Source organism: Arachis hypogaea, chromosome 15 (assembly GCF_003086295.3).
Source record: "Arachis hypogaea cultivar Tifrunner chromosome 15, arahy.Tifrunner.gnm2.J5K5, whole genome shotgun sequence".
In the NCBI taxonomy this organism is placed as follows: domain Eukaryota; kingdom Viridiplantae; phylum Streptophyta; class Magnoliopsida; order Fabales; family Fabaceae; genus Arachis; species Arachis hypogaea.
In genome coordinates, this window is record NC_092050.1 from 49263831 (window position 1) to 49272671 (window position 8841).

The window sequence follows — 8841 nt, forward strand, 5'->3', positions numbered from 1 at the left end:
TGTAATTTACTTCTGTCTTGTTTAAATTCTGTAATTCCAACTCCCAATTCCTTTTATAATTTAAGTCATTTACATTTCTTGCACTTTAAGATTCAGCCATTTACATTTCTTGCAATCTAAGTTTCTGCAATTTACATTACTTGTTCTTTAAGATTCAGCTTATTTACTTTCTTTGCTCTTTAATTTCCTGAAATTTACCCCTCTCCCTTTACATTTCAAGCAATTTACTTTCTGTCAATTATAAACAACTCAACCAATACTTGATTCGCTTGACTAAATCAACCACTAAACTAAAATTGCTCAATCCTTCAATTCCTGTGGGATCGACCTCACTCATGTGAGTTATTATTACTTGATGCGACACAGTACACTTGCCAGTGAGTTTCGTGTTGGATCATTTTCCACACATCACATACTACCAATGGCACAAGGTAGAAAGAAGCTTCCAGGATCTTCAAGTTTAGGTGGAAGTCCCTTTTGGATTAATGCTCTGCATTCTTCAGTGAGCAGTATGGTTTCATTCTCTCGCCAACTCCTCTTCTTGTTGATAAGCTCTTTCAATAACTTTGCATACAGGGGCATCTGTTTGATGCCAAGGCATCATAGGCTAGTTTCACTAGCATTTTTCTGTTAGTTTTAGTTGTTTTATGCATTTTCTTGAGCTTAAAGTAACCAAAAATGGTTAAATGAAGAACAAAGTAATGAACCATCCAAACAATATGATTTTTGATGCAAATTCCATGAGTTTTAGTTATATTACTTAAATGCTATGAATGAAAGATTTCTCATGAAATTTTGCAAGACTTTGATGCAATTGTTTGGATGATTTCAGGGAAGAAGAGGCTAAGCAAGGAAGCAACAAAATCAATAAAGGAAGCTTGTATATCACATGTGGAGTTTAAGTTCCAGTTTAAGCCTAAACTGGAGCTTAAACGTCAAAATCATGAAGGATAAGAAATGCTGGGATTGAAGTTTAACCTCCAGTTTGACCTCAAACTGGAGGTTAAACGCCAGAATGAGTATGCCACCCAGGGAGGAGTTCCACGTTTAACCTCCAGTTTGACCTCAAACTGGAGGTTAAACGCCAGAACCAGGAAGAGTACCAGGGGCCATTCCACGTTTAAGCTCCAGTTTGACTCAAACTGGAGCTTAAACGTGTTCGATAGTTTTTTCACTCCAGGGTTGCTCTCTCCATCTCCACGTTTAACCTCCAGTTTGACCCCAAACTGGAGGTTAAACGTGTTCGACACCTCCAGGGCCACCATTCCAAGCTTCCACGTTTAACCTCCAGTTTGACCTCAAACTGGAGGTTAAACGTGTTCGACCTCCAGTATGCCTACACCCCTTTCCACGTTTAACCTCCAGTTTGACCTCAAACTGGAGGTTAAACGTGTTCGACCTCCAGGATGCCTCATTCCTTTTCCACGTTTAACCTCCAGTTTAACCTTAAACTGGAGGTTAAACGTGTTCGACTACATTACTCTCCAGGGCTACCTTCTTCCATTTCCACGTTTAAGCTTCAGTTTAACCTTAACTGAAGCTTAAACGTGCTTCTACAAATGGCCTCACTGGAAGTGTCTGGCGTTTAAGTTGCAGTTTAAGCTTAAACTACAACTTAAACGCCACTCTTGAAAAGGGTTTCTGGGCCAAAAATATTGTGATTTAAGTTAGTCTTTGAGCACAAGTATTAACTTAAACTTACTTTGGTATGAAACCCAATTGAATATCATGGTTTATGGGATTGGGCCTGAAGGATTGATGAGTTTGAAATCTCAATTTATTGAGTCATGTGTCATTATTTGATTATCACTAAGTTGGCTCAATAAATGTTACAGGATCTGGATCAACAACCTCATCAAGATTATGGATCATAAACCCAAGGCAAAAGGAAAGCAAGGAGAGGCCTCAAAGCCCAAGAAGCACAACTGAAGCTCAATATAGAAAGTGTATAAATAGGATAGAAGTTAAGTTAGAGAGGATTTTAATTTTACTTTCACTTTTAGCTAGTTTCCTTTTCTTTGTAATTGAATTCAGAGCTATGATTCACTAAACCCCCTTTCATTGGGTTAGGGAGCTCTATTGTAATTCAATGAATCAATAATAGTTTATCTTCTTCTTCAATCTTTTCTCTTGAATTTTGTTAGAAAGCTTCTCGATCTAATTCCATTGAGTAGTTGTCTTGGGAAAGAGACTACTCATACTTGGAATCCTTCGGAGCCTTGGGAAAGGAATGGAGGATTCATGCTAGAGAAGCTTTCTCACAGTGGATTGGATTGGGGTTTGGATGGATATTGTGACATGTAATCCTACCAAATTGTGGTTCATGAAATTGTGTGGTATAATCAGTGATCAAGCATCATCTCTTCTTATGAACATTTAAACCAAGGGATTGGGAATTTGTTTGTTTTTAGAGAGCATTGGTGAGCCAAGGAATTGGGATCCAATCATATAAGATTGCCAAGCAAAATTCAATGAATGCATTGGTTGAGGAAGAGATTTACATGTTTTGATTCGGAGATTTCAATATCTCCTAAACCCAATGAATTCCCCATTTCTGATTTCCACTTTCTCTTTATATTCCGCAATTCAATTCTTGCAATCATCCCCATTCCCTTTTAATTTCAGCAATTTACATTCTGTTCTTTAATTCATGCAATTTAAGATTCAGCCATTTAATTTTCTTGTCATTTACTTTTCCCGCCAATTTTACATTCCGCAATTCTCATCTCAAACCTTGATTCCGCTCAACTAGAACAAACTTCTAATCCGAATTGCTCACTCAACCAATCCTTGTGGGATTCGACCTCACTCTATTGTGAGTTTTTACTTGACGACGATAACCGGTGCACTTGCCGGAAGGAATTTTGCCGATCGTGCAATTTCCTAATCGTAGCATAACTAGTTTATGCGCATCAAGTTTATGGCGCCGTTGCCGGGGATTGGTTTTCGATTGACAATTCTCAAATTGGAAGCTAACTAGATTGAGCAATTTTCTCTTGCTTTGATTAATTCTGTTCTAGATACTTGTTGAATTTTAATTTCTGCACTTGGTTACATGCTTTCCTTCTTTATGCCTTTAAATCCATGCAACTAACTCACTGACTCACTAACTGTTTGATTTAATTCCTCAATTGATCTAACCATACTCTTCCATTAACCAAGAGTATTTCACTTGTTTGTGTTTGAGCTGTGTTCTTGTATGACAGGTAGGAGAGGAGAGACATCAACTCCTCCATATACCGAACCGGAAAGGACCCTTCATAGACTTAGAAGGGAAGCAAGAGGGAAGAGAGTAGTGGGAGAAGAGGAATCTGAAGGAGAATCTGAGGACAATTTTGAGGAAGCTCTAGATCTCAACATGGATAGAGAAGTTCACAACCATGAGAGAGCTGATGGAAACAATGCCATTCCTGAGAGGAGGGTTCTTAGTTCATACATAAACCCAACCTCTGGGAATTGTGGTAGTAGCATCCAGAAACCACCCATTCAGGCCAACAATTTTGAGCTCAAGCCACAGCTAATATCATTGGTGGAAAATCATTGTTCCTTTGGAGGAAGTGCTAATGAAGACCCAAACCAACATCTCACAAAATTCCTGAGAATTTGTGACACTGTGAAGTCCAATGGAGTCCAGGAAGATGCCTATAAACTGCTTTTGTTCCCATTTTCACTTAGGGACAAGGCAGCTAAGTGGCTGGAATCATTCCCAAGGGGGAGTCTAACCACATGGGATGAGGTGGAAGGCAAGTTTCTGGCACGTTTCTACCCTCCACAAAAGGTCAATAGGCTTCGATCTGAGGTCCAGACTTTTAGACAACAAGATGGTGAAACTCTCTACGAGGCATGGGAGAGATTCAAGGACTTGACAAGGAAATGCCCACCAAACATGTTCCATGATTGGGTGCAACTGCACATCTTCTATGATGGGCTCTCTTATGAATCAAGGAAGGCTGTAGACCATTCATCAGGAGGTTCATTGAACAAGAAAAAGACCGTGGAAGAAGCCATTGAAGTGATCGAGACAGTGGCTGAGAATGAGTACTACTATGCATCAGAAAGGCACAACACTAAGGGAGTCATGGAGCTGAACCATGTTGATACAATTCTAGCCCAAAACAAGGTGTTTGCCAAGCAACTAGCAGAGCTTACCAGGCAATTAGAAACAAAGCAAGTGGCTGCAATACACACACAAGATCAAGAGGAAGTAGGCATTGAAGGAGGTGATTGGGATGAGGTTAACTATGTGGGAAACCAACAAAGGCAATCATATGATCCACACTCCAACACTTACAACCCAGGCTGGAGAAACCACCCAAACTTTGGGTGGGGAAACCAACAAACCCAACCACAAAACCACAAACCTTACAACCACAACCAACAAAACAACTCCACATACCAAAACTCCAACCAAAGATCATACCAAGCCACACAAAACACTTACCCCCAACCATCATATCATGGCCAAAAAAATCAACATTCCCTTTGCTGAAGCAATAGAGCAAATGCCACTCTATGCAAAATTCTTAAAAGAATTGATGACCAAGAAGAGAAGCTGGAGAAATGAGGAAACTGTGTTGTTAACTGAAGAATGCAGTGCCATCATTCAGCACAAATTGCCTCAGAAATTGAAGGACCCAGGCAGTTTCCAAATCCCCTGTATTATAGGAGAAGTCATGGTGGAGAAGGCCTTGTGTGATTTAGGGGCCAGCATCAATTTGATGTCGCTAACAATGATGAAAAGAATGAAGATTGAAGAGGCCAAACCAACAAGAATGGCCCTCCAATTGGCAGATCGAACTTTTAAATTCCCTCATGGGATAGTTGAGGATTTGTTGGTAAAGGTGGGAGAATTTATATTTCCTGCTGATTTTGTGGTGTTAGATATGGAGGAAGAAGCCAAAGCTTCAATAATTCTGGGAAGACCCTTCCTAGCTACTGCTGGAGCCATCATAGATGTACAAAAGGGTGAACTCACTCTTAGACTCCATGATGAGAAATTGGTGTTTAATGTATTCAAGGCAATGAGCTATCCATCAGAATCACTAAGGGAGTGCATGAGGGTTGATGTAGTGGACATTGCAGTACAAGAAACTTTTGAGGAAACAATAAAGGAAGTGGCAGAGGAGGAGTTCACCAAGGATATTGAAATTAGTGATATCAAGGATGATGACACAACTATGCTAAGCAGGCCAGAGAAAGTGAAAGAAGAAAAGGAAGCACCAAAACCTGAGCTCAAAGCATTGCCCCCTAATCTCAAGTATGCATACTTGGGTAGTGATGAGAGTCACCCTGTTATCATTAGCTCGGCCTTGAGCCAAGAACAAGAAGAAGAATTGATCAAGGTGCTGCAAACTCATCAAGATGCCATTGGATGGACCCTAGCTGATTTGAAGGGGATAAGTTCATCCATATGCATGCATAAAATCTTGTTAGAAGAGGATGCTAGACCCTCCATTCAAGCTCAAAGAAGATTGAATCCCGTCATGAAAGAAGTGGTACAAAAGGAAGTGAGGAAGTTATGGCAGGCAGGGGTAATCTACCCCATTTCTGATAGCCCATGGGTTAGTCCCATCCATGTAGTGCCCAAGAAAGGTGGCATAACTGTGGTTCCAAATGAGAAGAACGAACTCATACCCACAAGAACCGTTACTGGATGGAGGATGTGCATAGACTACAGGAAACTCAATGAAGCCACCAGAAAAGATCATTTCCCACTCCCATTCATGGATCAGATGCTTGAAAGGCTTGCCGGACATGCTTACTATTGCTTCTTGGATGGATATTCGGGCTACAACCAAATAGTAGTTGATCCTAGTGATCAAGAGAAAACATCATTTGTTTGTCCATATGGAGTTTTTGCTTATAGACGCATGCCCTTTGGGTTGTGCAATGCACCTGCCACTTTCCAAAGATGCATGCTGTCCATCTTTTCGGACATGATTGAAAAATTTATTGAGGTCTTCATGGACGATTTTTCTGTGTTTGGGGATTCTTTTCCCAGCTGCCTACACCACCTTGCCTTGGTGCTTAAGAGGTGCCAAGAGACTAATCTAGTATTAAACTGGGAAAAGTGTCATTTCATGGTCACAGAAGGAATAGTCCTTGGCCACAAAATCTCTAATAGAGGCATGGAGGTGGACAGAGCTAAGGTGGAAATCATTGAAAAACTACCTCCACCAAGTAATGTCAAGGCAGTTAGGAGCTTTTTGGGACACGCTGGTTTTTACAGAAGGTTTATTAGAGACTTTTCTAAAATAGCCAAACCTTTGAGTAACTTGCTCGTCTCTGATACACCCTTTGTATTTGATAAAAATTGCATGCTAGCCTATGATCTCTTGAAGCAAAAACTTTCCTCTGCACCTATCATTGCCCCACCTGATTGGAACTTACCTTTTGAACTGATGTGTGATGCATCAGACCTTGCTATTGGGGCCGTGTTAGGACAAAGGAAAAACAATTTGGTGCATGTGATTTATTATGCCAGTAAAGTCTTGAATGCTAACCAAAAGAATTACACAACCACTGAAAAAGAACTCTTGGCAATAGTCTTTGCATTTGACAAATTTAGATCTTATCTCATTGGATCTAAAGTCATTGTCTTCACTGATCATTCAGCTTTAAAATATTTACTTGCTAAACAAGAATCTAAACCAAGACTTATTAGATGGGTTCTTTTGTTGCAGGAATTTGACATTGAAATCAAAGACAAGAAGGGTGTAGAAAACAAGGTGGCAGATCATTTATCAAGGATACCATGTGAAGAAGGAAGCACACAAAGCACACATGTAAATGAGTGCTTTCCTGATGAACAACTCATGGTAATTCACAAAGCACCCTGGTTTGCAGACATAGCAAATTTCAAGGCCACTGGGAGTTTACCTTTGGAATTTAACAAACATCAAAGGAAGAAATTGGTAAATGATGCCAAATACTTCATCTGGGACGAACCATACTTGTTCAAAAAATGTTCCGATGGCATACTCAGAAGATGCATATCCGAGGAAGAAGGAAGGGAAGTCTTATGGGACTGCCATGGCTCCACTTATGGAGGGCACTTTGCAGGAGAAAGAACAGCAGCTAAGGTGTTGCAGTGTGGTTTTTATTGGCCCACTATCTTCAAAGATGCAAAAGAATTAGTGAAGCACTGCCATGAATGCCAGAAAGCTGGGAACTTGCCAAGAAGAAATGAAATGCCACAACAATTCATTCTGGAACTTGAATTGTTTGATGTATGGGGGATAGATTTCATGGGACCATTTCCCTCTTCATACTCAAACAATTACATTCTTGTGGCAGTAGACTATGTCTCCAAATGGGTTGAAGCAATAGCAACTCCAACCAATGATAATAAGGTAGTCATGAACTTCCTCAGAAAACACATTTTTTGCCGTTTTGGGGTTCCAAGAGCAATCATCAGTGATGGAGGAAGCCACTTCTGCAACAAACCATTAGAGGCATTGCTTCTAAAATATGGAGTCAAACACAGGGTGGCCACACCATACCATCCACAGACAAGTGGGCAAGCCGAAATATCTAACAGAGAACTCAAAAGAATCCTGGAAAAGACTGTGGGAACTTCAAGGAAGGACTGGTCGATTAAGCTAGATGATGCTCTTTGGGCATATAGGACAGCTTTCAAAACACCAATTGGAATGTCGCCTTACCAACTAGTATATGGAAAAGCTTGCCATCTGCCACTGGAGTTGGAGCACAAGGCATACTGGGCCTTGAAACTTCTGAACTTGGACAACAAAGCCGCTGGAGAAAGAAGGATGTTGCAAATTCAAGAGTTGGAAGAATTCAGAGCGGAAGCTTATGAGAATGCCAAAATTTACAAAGAAAGAGCAAAGAAGAAGCATGACAGAAACATAGCCCCAAGGAAATTTGAAGAAGGGCAAAAAGTATTGCTCTACAATTCTAGGCTGAAGCTATTTCCAGGGAAGCTAAAATCAAGGTGGTCTGGACCATTCCTTGTCACCAAGGTCTCCAATTATGGACAAGTAGAAATCATGGAAGAAAAGTCACAACGAACCTTCATTGTTAACGGTCAAAGACTTAAACATTACTTGGGAGATGTGGAGGAGAAGGACAAAGTTAAATATCACCTCAACTGAGGAAGCTGACCGTCAAGCTAATGACGTTAAACAAGCGCTTGTTGGGAGGCAACCCAACCTGAGGTAATACCTTTTCGCTGTTTCTTTTATTTGTTTCAATAAAAGGGGTAAAGTAGTTTCTGTGCATTGCAAAGAATTAAGTTTGGTGTTTCACACCAAACGATGAATTCATGGATCCATAAGTCAAAGGGGAATGTGTGACTCTAAGTTTGGTGTTCCACCATAAAGATCAACTGAACACAACAACCTTTGAATTATGTGAAAGGAACAACTATTCTAAGCAGTCACAGAAATGCTTAAAACCCTTAGTAGCAACATCATTCCAAGATAACTCAAGGATTCAAAGAACACAGAGAAGTAAGTGGGAGACTAAGTTTGGTGTTCACACACCAACTTAAGAATCCGATACTTACCCACACATAGTTGAGCTAACCACTTAAGTGCTTGAGGAGCAAGCAACTTCATTACTCTTTGCAGGAAAGGAAACAAGAACCTTAAAGCATGAAGCAACATTTAGGAAGAAGGAGAAATCAAAGTGTTTCCTGACAACAAAGAGAAAACAAGGAATTTCACAAGGTGGTATTATTCCTTGATAATTCTTTAAAAAGGCCAAACAAAAGCATGCGTGTTCTGGTTTAAACTGTATATGTTGAATCTTTCTGGAATGTGTAGTTTGTTTTAATATGTCTGTTTGTTAAGTGCTTTGAATAAAGTGAATGCCTAGATG

General features: G+C 40.2%; 1 non-coding gene across 1 annotated transcript; it reads right to left on the reverse strand.

The window, feature by feature from the left end:
- Positions 1-3784: 3784 nt before the first annotated feature.
- Positions 3785-3888, reverse strand: LOC112753645 (small nucleolar RNA R71). The gene has a single exon (XR_003178020.1). It is a non-coding gene; the product is annotated as a small nucleolar RNA R71 (small nucleolar RNA).
- Between the last annotated feature and the right edge of the window lie 4953 nt (positions 3889-8841).